Here is a 16,549-nt window from a genome sequence, read left to right on the forward strand (position 1 = left end):
ATTGCTTGCGTCGGACGGTGAGTTGTGCCGTCCCTGCCTACCTTCCGTACGCGTTTCGTTATTCGCTAACTTTTTCTTTTATAATTTAAAATGTAAGCGTCGGACAAAATTTTCGTACAGGAAAAATCGTCTCAGAATTAATTCAGGAGTACGTCCTTGCAAGGACACAGGGTTGTTCTGAATCACTCTGTATAAAATTACATCTACAACAGAACAATTATTTCTTTGTATATATTGAGATATTCGCGTTTAGGCGAGTTTAAAAAGAGGGTGTACATTATAATAGATCATATAAAATCTTAAAAAACTTTTTATTGAAATACATTTGATATACCAGTTCCACATTTGGAATGTTACGTTATGTGTTATGGTGTATTATATAAAAATACATCGATCACAAAAGTCGTTTTTATACAAAACGCTCTTATAAAAGAAAAATCTTTTTGGAAATTTTTTGGAAAGAATAGGAAAATACTTTTAATTTAGACTGATTTCATGTATATATTCAATATTTTATTATTCAATATTTTATTATATATACATTATATTTATATTTTTATTATAACAAATTATATTTATATTTTTATTTTAACAAATTATCATTAAAAAAAAATTAATATAAAAAAATTTTGTAAAATTAAAATTAAAAATTACAATAATAAAAAATAATGAATTATTAAAATCAAAGTAATAAAAAATATAAAATATAAAATAATTAAATCTATGATGTGGGGTTATATTCTTGAGCATGCGTGCGGGGATATCCAAGAGCGGACGGCGGGTGGGTTTATGCTGAAGCAGGCGGCGCGAAGTTATATCCTGAAGCAAGCGCATTGGTAAAATTAATAACAGATGCATCTATTCGGAAGATACTGATTATAATAAAAATCAAAAACGTTTTGAAACGGTATCAATTACAAATATAAAAATTCTAAACTAGATTCGGAGAGACTGAAAAAGATATATTGGGTGCATTTTCACGGGGATGGGCAATGGAGGGGCCCATTCTGTAATATTAATATAATTACATAAATGTTATACAGTTCAAAGTTGTACGTTTGTAAAACAGCAAGTTTACTGAAAGTGTATTTGTCAAATGTAATAAATATAGAAATAGAACATAATTCAAATTTATTTCTTATTAATAAAATAAAAAGCAATTTTTTGGTTAATAATTAAAAATTTGATAAAAATAATCAATAAGATCTGTTTAGACGACACTGATAAAATAAGAGAAGCGTCTATTCGGAAGGTACTGATAGTAATAAAATCGTACTGATTGTAATCAAAAACGTCTGTTCTGACAGTATTGAAGATTGCAAATATAAAAATTGTAACTTAGAAAAGAAATTTTTGCAAATATATCTGTCATACGTTTTAATTATTTCAATCATGTATAGAATAGAAATACCAGAATCGAACGATCATCAACGAAGTTGTGTGTTGGTAGAGTGGCAACGGATGAGACTTGCCGTGCGAAAAGCTCGGGGTTCGATCCCCAGCCATTCTTCGCGGAGATTATGCTATTCGTTCACCTCCTTTTTTTTATCTCTCTTACAACATAAAATATACGACTAATATCTAAAAAATTTAATTAGAATACAAAATTTTTAATAACATTTTATTTGCAAAATAAAAACGTTATGGCGCTATATAACGTTTTTATTTTGCAAAATAAAATGTTATTAAAAATTTTTTATTCTAATTAAATTTATCAGACATTAGTTATATATTTTATGTTGTAAAAAAGATAAAAAAAAAGAAGATATAAACGGATAATATATCTCCTAACAGAAAGTGGCTGGGGATCAAACTCCAGTTTTTTGCACAAAAAGTCTCATACATTGCACTCTATCAACGTAAAACTTCGTTGGTTATCGTTTCGCTTCTGATATTTTTATTGTATATATGATTGAAATAGTTAACAAAACGTGCAACAGACATATTTGCAAAAAAAACTATATACTTTATTGCATTATTACATACATAATTTATTCTCTTTTTTACTGTTGCACATCAAATTTATTTCCGATAAATTTATTTGTCGAAATCGGCCGCTGTAATGGCCGCTGTATAGGACCGATGCGTACACACACACACACACACACATACACACACACACACACACACACACACACACACACACGCACGCACGCACGCACGCACGCACGCACGCACGCACGCACGCACGCACGCACGCACGCACGCACACACACACACACACACACACACACACAAGCAAGGCATGTATATGTGCGCTCGGTGCTCGGCACGTTTGGTTGGCCGAAGAGAATAAAAATATCATCCTACTCTCTCGCACCGAAGCGCCATGAATATAGAATAGGAATATCGTTGTACTCTCTCATGCTCGCGATGCGTATGAGAAGGAAATAGAAATATTATTGTACTCTTTCGCGCTTCGTGCACCGTGCGGTCGTCGAGCGTTTCCGACATTTCCTGGTTATCACTCATTATTTTTAATATATATATATATATATATATATATATATATATAGTAACGTTAAACAGACGCTTATATATATATATATATATATATATATATATATATATATTGTACATAATATGAATTAAAAAGAGTAAGCAGATATGAAAACGATATATAAATTCGATGAAGAAATTCGAAAATTGATATAATCATATGCGTTATTGTTACATTTATAATAAGCTGTTATATAATTTTACAATAAAATTTTATTCATATCTGATTTTCGTTTCTCTGCATACATTGGTAATGTTTGCTTATTCTTTTCAATTTATTCGCTATATGTTAGCAATAATGAACAATAAAAGATGCTGGACCATCACACGGCGCATACTGTGTGATAGAGTATAACAATAATATTTCTATTTTCTTCTCATACGCGTCACGAGCGCGAGAGAGTACAACAATATTCCTATTCTGTACTCATGGCGCTTCGGTGCGAGAAAGTAGAATTATTTCTATTCTCTTCGGTCAACCAACGTTGGTGAGTGCACATGTTCGTCTTTTGTGTGCGTGTCTCGCGTACGTGACCCGCCGCGGTATGGTCCAAACAGAATCGAGATAGAGTATGACACGAAGTAACGTGCTCTGAGGAAAGCGCTTTTTTCATAACCATTTTATCTATAATTATATTTTTATAATTAGTGCAATGATAAAAAATGTGCCATCAATGTCAGAAGCGTCTATTTGGACGGTACTGATAGAAATTATAATCAGAAGCGTCTCTTCTGACGATACTTGCAAAATGAATGCCAGAAGCGTCAGTTCTGACAATACTGATTATTACAAAAAAATTATTTGTAAACAATCAGAAAAACAAAAAAAATTATCAATTGCATTCTTATAAGAATAAAAAAGTCCATCCGATATTTCACATTACAGTATGATTCGAATAATAAAAATCGGAAGCGTCTATTTGGACGGTACTGATAGAAATTATAATCAGAAGCGTCTGTTTAACGTTACTGGCAAAAATGTATGCCCGAAATGGATGATACCGATTATTACTAATGCATTATTTGTAAACAATTAGAGAGATACTGTATTCCTACACACACTTGTAGAAAATAATGGAAGAATATGCAATGTTATCGCAAAATCTAATAAAATTAAATATATGTTTGTACTAGATATCATAGACAACTAGTCAATAGCAATAGTACAAATAATTCCATGAACTATTTCTAGCAAAGAGTCGCTTCACTACACTATGTGCAATATATACATGTTCTCTTTGAGAAAAATACATGTAGTATCCTTCGTATCCTAGTCTATAAGGATATTGGACATAGCGAACGTCGTGAAGAATGACTATTGCATTAACATACATGTATACAATATATACATGTGTTTTCATTTATTTAGTAAAATGATAAGGTAAAAATTAAAATGAGTAAACGGAATTAGTCATGTCGATAATGTAGACTTTTTAAATTGTCGATAATATCGACATTTTAAATTGTCGATCGTTACCGATATTTCTTTAATTCCGTTTAGATGGCATTAACGTACAGCCGTCGGAGTTCGTCCTTCGCTTTAGGATCCCCTTAATATTAGGATATCTTAATATTTAAATTACATGCATGCGTTAACCTAAGGTTCGACTACACCTACATCATTTTGGCTGAACGTCCGCAAGTTTTAATTTTCTGCGGACATTACAGGTGTACTGAGCATTCCATTATTTTAATTATTTTTTTGTCGTATGCGCAATTGCATATGAATATAAAAAATACTGAATTTAATTACTGAATACTTAATAATTACATGAGTACATAATCACGAAAAGTAAAAAGATTAATTTTTTTTATAATAATGTTTAAAGATAGAATATTTAAATTTATAATTTAAGATATTTTGAGAGAGCTGGTTCTCCCTTTATTTTCTCAAAAAAAATTTACAAAAGATTATACAAAAATTTTTATTTTTATAATATTACAATAATTACATAATCTCATAAAATTTCAATAACGGTTATATCGATATCTTAAAACATTTTCACATATTTCGTAAAAGTGTAAAATTTCTAATACCTTGTATCAGAGAAGTTAAAAAAATTATATCATATGCAATTGCGCAGTAATTAAAATAATAGAATGCTCAGTTTATACACCATATTATTTACATTTATTTTTATTTCCAGATAATGTTACAAAATCAGATAATTCTTTTATTGAATTGTTACGTAAAGGATAAAAACAATATTTATTTTGTTAACTTTTATCATATTTTAAACAATATAGTACGTAAAGTCGTCAAAGATTAGATACCAGGTCGCGCCGGCCTGAAGAATGCGCACCGGCCTATGGAACGCGTGCCGGCCCTGACCGCTACGCACATACGCGCGCTCATTCGTCACTTTTAATCTGATCCACTGTAAAAATTACTCGTCGCACGCAATTTTGCTAAAGGAAAAAGTTGTTTCTTTTAGCATAGAGAATCACGTAGTGTACTCCAAATGCGGGAGTTTTGGGACATCCTGTATATATATATATATATAGGATGTCCCAAAACTCCCGCATTTGGAGTACACTATATATATATATATATATATATATATATATATATATATATATATACTACATATACTACTGTGATCAAATATAAACGAGATTTTTAAATTTAAACTGCGCGGGTTCATCGATTCTGACAAATATTTTTTTGATTAAGTTGGTAGTACTGTCTTTGACATCTGTGTGAAATTTCATGTCATTCTCTTCATTTGTTTAATAGTGAACGCTCGTTTTTGTGAATATCCAAAAGTATTTTTTTCGATTTTTACGATGTGTGATTCTGTTGGGCAAAGAAATTGTATTTTATTTTGTTTGCGGAATGAAATTTCTGCTACTGAAACGTTCAGAATGTTGCAGAAAGCTTTTGGTGACCAGGCTCTATCAAGACCAAAAGTATTTGACTGGTATAAAATGTTGAAAGATGGTCGAGAAAGTGTAGAAAAATGAACCACATCAAAGACGACCAAAAACATCAACTGATGAACAACACGTGAAGCAAATCAAGGATTTGGTGCTCTAAAATCGTCGATTGACAATTAGAGAACTTGCCGATACTGTAAATATTTCATTTGGATCAGTCCAGACCATTTTGAAAGACCATTTGTGCTTGAGAAGAGTCAAATCTCGTTTGGTTCCGAAAACATTCAATTTTTTGGAAAAACAGCGTCGCGTTGAAGTGTGTGAAACAATAATTTCTGACTACCAGGACAAGATGAAACGCATGATAACTGGAGATGAGACTTGGATCTATGCGTACCGGAAATGACCGACCAATCGAGCGAATATCGTGCAAAAGGTGAGGCAAAACCAAAAAGATCGCGCCAAAGTCACTCAAAAATCAAGGTTTTGTTAACAGGTTTTGTTTTCTTCAATTATTGTGGTGTAGTGCATTATGAATTCCTTCCGTCGGGCCAAACTGTCAACAAGGAATATTATTTGAGTGTTATACATCGTTTGCGTGAAGCTATTCGCCTCAAGAAATTTATGAGCAGACAACTCATGGTTTTTGCACCACGATAATGCGCCATCTCACACTGCACTGATTCTTCGTGATCATTTCGCCAAAATTCGACCCATATCGTTCCACAACCACCGTATTTGCCTGATTTAGCACCGTGTGACTTCTGACTATTCAATAAACTCAAAAGACCGCTCCGGGGACACCGTTTTAAATCGATTGAGGAGATACAAGCCGAAACGAAGAAGGTATTGAAGGCCATTCCGAAGAAGAGTTTTCAGAGTGTTTCAAGGATTGGAAAAAACGTTGGCATAAGTGTATTGCATCGGGAGGGGATTATTTTGAAGGCGACGAATTTGATTTTGAAGAATAAATAAAGATTTTTCACTCTATAACAAAAATCTCATTTTATATTTATATTTGATCACAGTATTATATATATATATATATATATAATTTTTTATAGTATACCAATATACTGAATACATTTATTTGTGATATCAAAATAATACATTTCCAAATATTTTCATTTTTCTAGACTTTTTACCTATCACTTATATATCAAAATATAATAAATACATATTATATTTCTAATAGACATATTTTAATAAACTTATATTGTCACATTTTTTTATATAAGTATTTCAGTATTTTTTCACAAGTCTGATGAATTCAACGATTTCATTGTTGTTTTTAGTGATTTATTTCCACCAAGGTAGACAAGACTTCTATCGGTTTCTGTTAGCTGTCTGTACAGATAAAATCAACAGCTTACAGTTTAGCTGATAAAAATCATATCCATTTCTGTTCGATTCTGTTCATAATTTTTACCAGAGTGCATTGTAAATATTTCGAAATAACACCGACAATGTTCAAGAAGTAATCAAGAATGTATAAACTTATTATTTTTGAAACAACAACGCGTGTCCAGAAATATCGCATTTTTTAACAAAATGACAATAAAATTATATCAGAAGAAATTTTTAAACAGATTTCAAGATAACAAACTGTTTCGAAAACGCTTCTAATATAACTATATTACTATTTAATCAAAATTATATTAATTAATCAGGGAATGTTATTAATTTTTATTCATATTTCTATTTTCTTATTTTATTTTACTATATTATGTGTAATATAATTAATAAAGTTGCAATGTATATACATCAGGTACTTAGGATAGTATATGTATATTTGTAAGTATAATTAGAAATGAATATTTAACTTGTATATAAATCTCGAAAACTATATGTCTTTTTGCTAAAAAGTTGCCGTAAACGTGTGACATTTCATATTATCAACACTTTGTTAGCATTGAATTACAATTAAAAATCTTTATGTTTGAAGACATATATGTGACAACGGATGGAAATCATTATATATGTTTTGTTGCCATCATGTTTTTATCATGATGCTTAAGATGAAATACGATTAATCGTTTGTTGGTGACCTGTTGTTGATATATTGCTGATAACATAACATACTACTATTGCTGACTGTTTGCTCTTAAAATTTCGTCAACTGATTGCATTCATAAGTAGGTATATTATTGTAATCGTTACATGTCCTATTTCGATATCAGCAAATATATAGCAAATATATAGCAACACATGCAATGCATTAGTTCGCTCGATATGCTATATCATACTTGGCTATCTGGGAACTTGCCAAATAATATGTTATAGCTACTTTCAGTTCAACACTCAATGGTTCTCTAGAAATTAGAAATGGAGTGGCAAGACAAAGTTCTGATCGCAAGTTCATCACAAATGAATTGAAACGTTATACGTTTCATTCTAAAACATTCAAGCCAATCCTCGTTTAAAAAATAGTTAGGTACCATTATTTTCCACCAATGTTTGTGGAAGTTGCGAGTTTTCATCCAAAATTTTCTTTTTGATCAATTTATTTTCTTCAGATCTTTAAGTATCACAAGTAACACTTTCATTTTGTTTTCTTGTATTTTTAGTACCGGTCGTGAAGATTCGAGAAAATACATGTATATATATATATATTATAATATACGTATATATGTGTATCATTGTATTGTTGACGTGTTATTCTAAACACGTTATTTGCGATAAATATTATCACATGACTCGGTAGTCGAAAGAATAAGATGCCTGCCCGGTAAACAAGAGATCCAGGTTCAATTCCTGGCTGAGATGATATTTTTTCGCAAAATAATTACGAGTTTTCATGACTTTTCATAGTCCGCCGTGACGCACACCCTCCCTTCTTATTCGGAGGCTCGAGCCATGCTCGAATATGTTCTGCCAGAATATTATATGTGCATAATTGCTAAAGTGCAATGATTAATTATATTTGATATGTTTAATTGATGATTCAATAAAATTTCAAAATCCATTTTTTTAATCAACTATAAGTGTAACTTCAGTAATATAAACAAATATAACCTCTGAAGAATACATATATGTTTATATTCGACAAACAGAAGTCATGTTGGTTCTACTGAAATGTCAGTCTTTCCCACTCATTGAGCTCTCATAGTATATTGGAGTGAGCCTTCGAGGAGTGGAGATGTCTCATTTACTAAAAAAAGACAACGTGCGAATTGGTATTGCTCTTTTTGTCAAGAGATTCTTGGATTAGTTAATGTTATTCTCCTACCATAAGGTTAACCAATAAGTACACTGTAGAAAAGAGATAAAAATTCCAACTTTAGTATGCCCGTCCTTTTCTTCGCTGAGCCGTTTTCTATAGTTTAATATATTGAAGGCTTATTCTAGGACTTTGTTTTTTATTCCCGCACTAGGGCTACACTAGAACTGAACTAGTGCAAGACGAGTGTAAGCGTGCAGCTAAGGAATAGAAAATGATTTAGTACAAGAAAGCAATGACGTCCAATATTATCTATATGAAAATATTAGATTTGTCTTCTAATGAAAACAAATTACTTATTACAAATTACTTATTAATTACTTTAATAAAGTATGACTTTTATGCTACTTGATGCTATATATATTGAAATGTAAATATTAAGGTCTTTTAGATCTTAAGAGAAATTCTTATTTTCATATAGTTACTGTTTAAATATTACTTAGGCTACAGTCAATGTAACACTACAAATGCTTCGAAGCGTTTGATTGTCCAATCAAAACAAAGAATTTTACTAATGCACCAATCAAAAAATGCTTCAAAGCATTTGTAGTAAGCCCTTGACGTACTCTTAGTTATGTAAAACTCTTAGTTATGTAAATACTAAATTTAGATGGACAATTTTAATACCTTCTGAGATACATGTAACGTATCCATTTTCATTTACGAGAATATTTCCTACGCTATCTATTTTTATAATTGTTATTTCTTTATTGTTTGCCATTTCTATTTTTTCTTCCTCTGATTATTTCCTTCATATACATTTTGAGTAATATATACTATATGGAATGCCAAACGGAGGCGGAAAGATCGAATATTATGCAAAAATCCGATTTATCAAAGTGTCTTTTATTCGTGATTTAAGAACTATGGACTACGTCTGTACATGTCCGTATCAACTCTCTTCCCTATACTTTTCTCCTTCGAGATTATTCTTAAATAAATATCTTATTTGCTATTATTGTCTTATTTACTTGTTTGTCTCTTGTCTATTGTCTTAATCGTTAAACGTTTCGAATTATGTTTTCAACCCGCAAAAATTCGGTATTACAAAAATTTGAAAATAACGATCATGGAATATATGTCTAGTTCCAAACAATACAAAACGAAATTATTACAAGAAAATATAGAAAATAAATCTGTTCTGTTGATATCGGATATATAACATCTTCATATTTGCATATATTTAATGCGAGAATAATGTTCTCTGAGAATAGATAATTCGGCGAAATCCAAATATTGCCGAAAAAATGTCGTGAGAGTCATGACGATATAATCGCCACAACATAAATCAAATTTTAATATAATATAAAATCTTTGTAATAAAAAAAATAACTTCAAAAAAATTTTAAGCATTTGTAAGACATTAAGTATAAATTTAAAAACGATATGTATATTTATATATTTATGTATAATATTATTAATTATTAGCGTCCGATTTTCTAATCTACTTTAATACGACTTTCTATCAAATTTAATATTTACCTACATAGAACAAAATCCTTCAGTGGACATCCATTAGACGTCGGTCATGGATATTCATTAGACGGCCATTAGACTTCCAGTAGACGTCCACAAGAAATTCACAATTCCGATTTGTGGAAGTCTATGAGACCTCTATTAGATGTCTGTTCCATAGACGTCTGTTAGATGTTAGGTGAATTGCTAATAGAGAGTTCATGGAGTCTTGATAGTGACGACCCACGCAGAACAAAAACCTCTAATAGATGTCTATTAGAGGTCCACCATGAAAGTTTGTAACTTCTATTAGACAGTCATGAATCCAGAAGATCTCTACAAAAAAAGTTAATAAAAAAAATTTTTTATGCTGAACAAAAATATTTCTTTGAAGGAACGAAGCGCACATACATACATAACGTGCAATGGAACTAATGAAATCCTTTTTTATATTGTAAATGTCGGTAACGTCACATAATTTTTTCGAGGGTCACCCATCTTTGTATACACGATCGAGCTCGCTTCACCTCTGTAATCGGCTGAAATCAGATACTGGAACAATAGTATAATTAAATTTAGAATTTTTATGTAAAAATATGACAGATCTCCGATCAGTAAATGTTATCACATTGTCATAAGATTCAAATAATCTCAATATCAATGTTCTGATAGCGTGTGCAATTTTTGTAGATAATTATATAATTTTATATATAGGGTAATTCAGAACAATCGTTTGTCCTTAAAGGAGCGTATTCCTGATTTTATTCTAATTTTTCCTTTTTAACCAAAATTTTATCCGAAGCTTAGTTTTTAAATTATAAGCAGAAATAGTTTATCAATTATGGGCTGAATATAGAAGATAGGCACCGACGCAAGTGATTACGTGGGGCGCATGCTGCGATCAGCTGTTTTGCTACGAGACACAAACACACATGTACATTCGCGCTCGCACGCAGGCATACACACATACGCACGCACACGTACACGTATGCACACACTTACCTTGTAAAAATTCGATGTCTTCGTACCTTGCAAAAAAAACGGACAGATAATTTCACTTGCCGTGATAGCAACTCTTTTCCATGTGACGAATCCACACCGAATAAATCAAAGTTTTTCTTTCTTGAATTATATCAATACTCACGCACTCGATTGATTTATAAAAATCCAAATCTATCGGTCCATCACTATTAATCGCTACCGATTAATTATTTTGCGACTGAGAATTACTCGAATTAAATAGCACATTACATACAATTAGAGAAATTAGAAATTTTCTTTTTCTTATAAATTGTATCACATTATTAACACGTTTACTGACGCACTCGATCGATAAAATAAGGCCTTTACGAATGAATCGGTTTATCAGTAATAATCACTATCAGTTAATCATTCGACGAATGAGAATACTTGATGAAAAAAAACACAATATGCATAATTGCAATAATCAATTATTTATAAACATATATCAACACTTTTACGGATTTACGCACGTGATCAATAAATCGAAAAATTCACGAATAATAAATTACAAAGCACTAAATTACATTTAATTATTACCGATTAATCGGCTGGTTTGGAAATAATTTGATAAAAATGCGTTACATACACGACACACGTTACTCGATGAGAAGTTCTGTTTGACAATAATAAGCAATCCATAGATTGTAGCAAGTTATGTTGTATGTAAAATTCCTTCTTGTGTGAATAGTGTGATTCATCACTGAAATCACTGAATATCACATGAGAAGCAAATCTGGGATTTCGTTTGATGTTTCTTAAAAAATTTTCGCAGAATGTTCTTCTTAGAAAATAATCTTCAGATCGTAAATGTTGCACGCGTGTGTAGTAAAATGCGTGCAATTTTTCTTCTTGCAATATCCTTTGTATAGTTGCATATATCGTGTATAGTTGCATATATCGCGATAAATCGTGTTCTCGAGTAATGATCCGAATATTCGTTTTCGGATTTTGCTCGAAAGCATATACAACTGTCTCATATTCCGCAAATTTTTTGCCTCGCGATCTCTCCCAGTGTCATGTTTGTTTGGAAGGACACTGTCAGTTTCGTATAGCCTTTGAGCAGCTCAAAGTATAACAGAAGCCGATGGATATCTTGCTCGGTTTGGTACAATTTGGCGTATCGTTGCAGCAGCATGATATTGCCCATGGCACTCGCCAAATGCCATCAGCATCGTATATTCTTATTAATAATATTCTTCATTCGTAAATGTTCCCTTGTCTTGATAAGAACAATTTTTCTAATAATCGAAGGATTATTGAGCGAAGTATCGATCGTCTCATCCTATTTATATGATCTCCGTGGGAGACCAGAAGACCAATAGGAGATTGCGGATTGAGACTCGCAAATCCCTCCTATTCATGCGGGGTAGCGCGGAGGGGGACATGATGGTTTGTGGTTCTCAATCCGCGATCTCCTATGCGCGGAGGGGGGGGGTGGCGCGGAGGGAGACATGGTCTCCCACGGAGATCGTATAAATAGGATGAGACGATTGATATTTTGCTCAATAATTCTTCGATTATTAGAAGATTATGCATAATGTGTTTTTTTTTATTAAGTATTCTCATTCGCCGAATGATTAACTGATAGTGATTATTACTGATGAACCGATTCATTCGTAAAGGCCTTATTTTATCGATCGAGTGCGTCAGTAAACATGTTGATAATGATACAATTTATAAGAAAAAGAAAATTTCTAATTTCTCTAATTGTATGTAATGTGCTGTTTAATTCGAGTAATTCTCAGTCGCCAAATAATTAATCGGTAGCGGTTAATAGTGATGAATAGATTTGGATTTTTATAAATCAATCAAGTGCGTGAGTATTGATATAATTCAAGAAAAAAAAACTTTGATTTATTCGGTGTGGATTCGTCGCATGGAAAAGAGTTGCTATCACGGCAAATAAAATTATCTGTCCGTTTTTTGCAAGGTACGAAGACATCGAATTTTTACAAGGTAAGTGTGTGCATACGTGTACGTGTGCGTGCGTATGTGTGCATGCCTGCATGTGAACGCGAATGTGCATATGTGTTTGTGTCTCGTAACAAAGCTGATCAGAGCATGCGCCTCGCGTAATCACCCGCGTCGGACGGTGAGTTGGCACCGTCCTTGCCTACCTTCTATACTCAGCCCATAATTAGTAAACTATTTCTGCTTATAATTTAAAAACTAAGCTTCGGATAAAATTTTGGTTAAGGAAAAATTGTCTTAGAATTGTCTTAGAATAAAATCAGAAATATGCTCTTTTAAGGACAAACGGTTGTTCTGAATCACTGTATAAAGGTGTGAAGATTATATGTTATATGGATTTTTAATATCATGTTTCATGTGAGTAGTGTTTATAAATTTACGTATATATTCTATTTACTCATTTACATATTTATTGATCGTATTAAATATTATTTCTCTTATTCGACAATATATATTTTCTTGTGTTTAGTATAATCATTTATATACAATCAAATGAATCGAATAAATAAGATATATGCAATAAATTTTTAATTTATTTATAAGTATATATTCCCAATTTTTATCATAAAGTAATCTACAAAGGATCTAAAACCTCCTCCAATTAAGCTTTGTATATGATTCATGAAAGTTTTATGAAACATCTGTAATTCAGCCATACAACCTTCATAAGACGTCTAATGGAAGTTTGGTATGGAACTTTATTAGAGCTCCATAATGGAGATAGTATAATCTCCATTAGAGATTTATCTGACTTTCACCATTGAGATAGATGTCGCATGAAGGCCATGGAGGTTATGTGAATCTTTAATGGATCTCATGTTCCGTGTAGGACTATCATAGACCTTATAGATATGGACTGGCAATTGCTATAGTTTCTGCATAAGAAACAGTGTCCGCGGAAAGTTAAACAGAAAGAACATACTTTTTGATACTTCTTTCTCTTAAGATGTCCGGAAATATGTATTGCGCATTCGAAGCATATGGCAGATTAATATAATAATATGATCGAAAACAATAAATGTTGATGAAGAATAAAGAATGAAAGACTTCATAGTCAAACATATAAAATGCAATAAAAAAAAAATGTATATAAGAAAAGTGAAAAAACATTAGATAATTAGATAAAACTTTTAGATTAATTTGTGGAAAGAGTTTTAAAATAAACGATATATAATAAATGATATGTGATTCTATATCGAAGTTATTATTTTTTATGGTAATTCTGTAAAATAATAAAAAAAAGAATAAAATAAGAATTACAATATTTAATGAATCATGCATGGCATGATCTTGCTGCATACTTAAATTTGTTTTATATATAGTTTCTAATGTTGTTTTATTTTATATACATGACACACAATACACTCGTTTTTTAAATAATAAAATTATAGAAGAATAATTTTCTTTTTAAAAATGTGAGTTTTTGGAAAAATGTGATAGTTATAATTATTTTGAATAATAAATGTTTTGAGACTAATAATAAATGGTTTTCTATAAATAGGCGATTCGTGTTGTTTATATTTATTGCACTTAAGCTTCTTGTTCTTTTTTTTCGAAGAATCGATTCTTTTGTATTCGAGTCTCGATTTTTTAGATCGATCTTACAGCTTCGATTAATCCAGTGAATCGATTCTTGAAATAAAAAATCGATCCTATAAAAATATAAGATTCTACACGCGTGGTTGACTTTTCGTATATGTGTATAGCATCTATACAAATATAAATTTATTTGAATAGGCTTTAAGCTTTAATATATCGATTGTAAACATATCGACAACAATAGAATATTATATTCAGATTTTATTTTTATTTTAGTTCTTAGCAGAATGGATAACTTATAATTAAGACAACGTTTGATGACTTCTTTATCTTTGGTAACGCACAATACTATCTTATGTCGCAAACCTTAATGATATATATAAAGTATCACTTTATATACATTTTTAAAACTCTATATATATATATATATATATATATATATATATATACGAGAGTGGTTTGAAAAGTCCGTGCCTAAATGAAAACTACTTAATTTTTCGGAATAAACCTTTTTTATTTTTTAATGTAGTCTCTTTTTAGACTTTATACACTTCGTCCAACGCTGCTCCAGTTTGTTGGTCCCTTCCGAATAATATGATTGATCCAACTATGCAAAATAAGCATTCGTTTCCGCAATCACTTCCTCGTTTGAATGAAATCTTCTTCCCACTAGCCATTTCTTCGCATTGAGGAATAAGTAGTCCGAGGGAGCCAAATTTGAAGAATAGCGGAGGGATGTGGAACGAGTTGGAACCGTAATTCCATCAATTTTGCGGCCACAATTCCGGAGGAGTGAGCTGGTGCGTTGTTGTGATGGAAAAGGATTTTCTTGTGATTCAATCGTGGACGTTTTTCTTGTAGTTCGATTTTCAAACGGTCCAGTAACGATGAATAATATTCACAGTAATAGTTTTACCCTTTTCCATATAGTCGATGAATATTATTCTTTGCGAATCCCAAAAGACAGTCACCATAATCTTCCCGGCCGAAGGAATAGTCTTCGCCTTCTTTGATGCAGATTCCTCGCTGGCAATCCATTGTTTGGACTCTTCTTTGGTCTCAAGCATGTAGTGATGTATCCATGTTTCGTCCAATGACGAAACAACGCCTAAAGTCCTGTGGATTTCGTTAGAACAGCTGCAAACATTCCTTGGAACACTTCACACGATTTCGTTTTTGGTCAATTGTGAGCAATCGCGGCATCCATCTTGCAGATAATTTTTTCATACCCAAATGTTGATGCAAAATATTATTTACCCGTTCACTCGAGATGCCTATGGCACTAGCGATCTCACACACCTTAATTCTTCTATCATCTATTACCATATCATGGATTTTATCAATGATTTCTGGAGTAGTAGCCTCAAGAGGGCGTCCAGAACGTTCAGCGTCACTTGTGCTCACTGGCCACTCCGAAATGTTTGAAATCATTTATAAACTGTTTTAATCGAAGATGCAGATTCATCATAATATTTATCAAGCTTCTTTTTAGTTGTCTGAGGTGATTTGCCTTTCATAAAGTAATGCTTGATCAACACATGAAATTTTCTTTCATTCATTTTTAGAAATCACTCGACTTCCTCGTTTCAGATGTCCAATCGGACATTGCTGATTGGTCGATTAAATAAAAAAATTTTTGATAGATGGCTCACTAGAAAATTCCTAGGCATCGGCTGATGTGAATGGTTTCCGATTGAAAATGTGCGCATCTGGAACGCTCCCTTTCAGATAAATGCCAAATACAGAGAAATAGATCAATCTGGCTAAAACTTAGTGTGTATTCTTCCAAAAGATGCTACTAACTGAATATAACCTCGATACATATCAGTGATGTTATCTTTCTGACTTTACATGGACTTTTTAAATCGCCTTCATATGTATATATATATAATATATATATATATATACATTTATAAAAAATAAGCAATAAATATATATTAACAAACAAATATTGATGTTTTGTAT

At 31.6% G+C, this 16,549-nt stretch overlaps 1 long non-coding RNA gene and 1 pseudogene across 2 annotated transcripts; one reads left to right on the forward strand and one right to left on the reverse strand.

Moving 5' to 3' along the window:
* The first annotated feature begins 5,207 nt into the window (after positions 1 to 5,207).
* Positions 5,208 to 6,375, forward strand: LOC148936792 (uncharacterized). Its single transcript, XR_016139149.1, has 2 exons — positions 5,208 to 5,812; positions 5,873 to 6,375. It is a non-coding gene; the product is annotated as an uncharacterized LOC148936792 (long non-coding RNA).
* Positions 6,376 to 6,514: 139 nt separating this feature from the next.
* Positions 6,515 to 12,330, reverse strand: LOC105431322 (uncharacterized; annotated as a pseudogene). Its single transcript, XR_016139148.1, has 6 exons — positions 11,054 to 12,330; positions 10,467 to 10,603; positions 10,083 to 10,387; positions 8,606 to 8,796; positions 8,244 to 8,527; positions 6,515 to 7,945 (listed from the first exon to the last, which is right to left on the reverse strand). The product of XR_016139148.1 is annotated as an uncharacterized LOC105431322 (transcript).
* Positions 12,331 to 16,549: the final 4,219 nt, after the last annotated feature.

This window comes from Pogonomyrmex barbatus, unplaced genomic scaffold, assembly GCF_055798465.1.
Source record: "Pogonomyrmex barbatus isolate J1 unplaced genomic scaffold, ASM5579846v1 scaffold2, whole genome shotgun sequence".
In the NCBI taxonomy this organism is placed as follows: Eukaryota; Metazoa; Arthropoda; class Insecta; order Hymenoptera; family Formicidae; genus Pogonomyrmex; species Pogonomyrmex barbatus.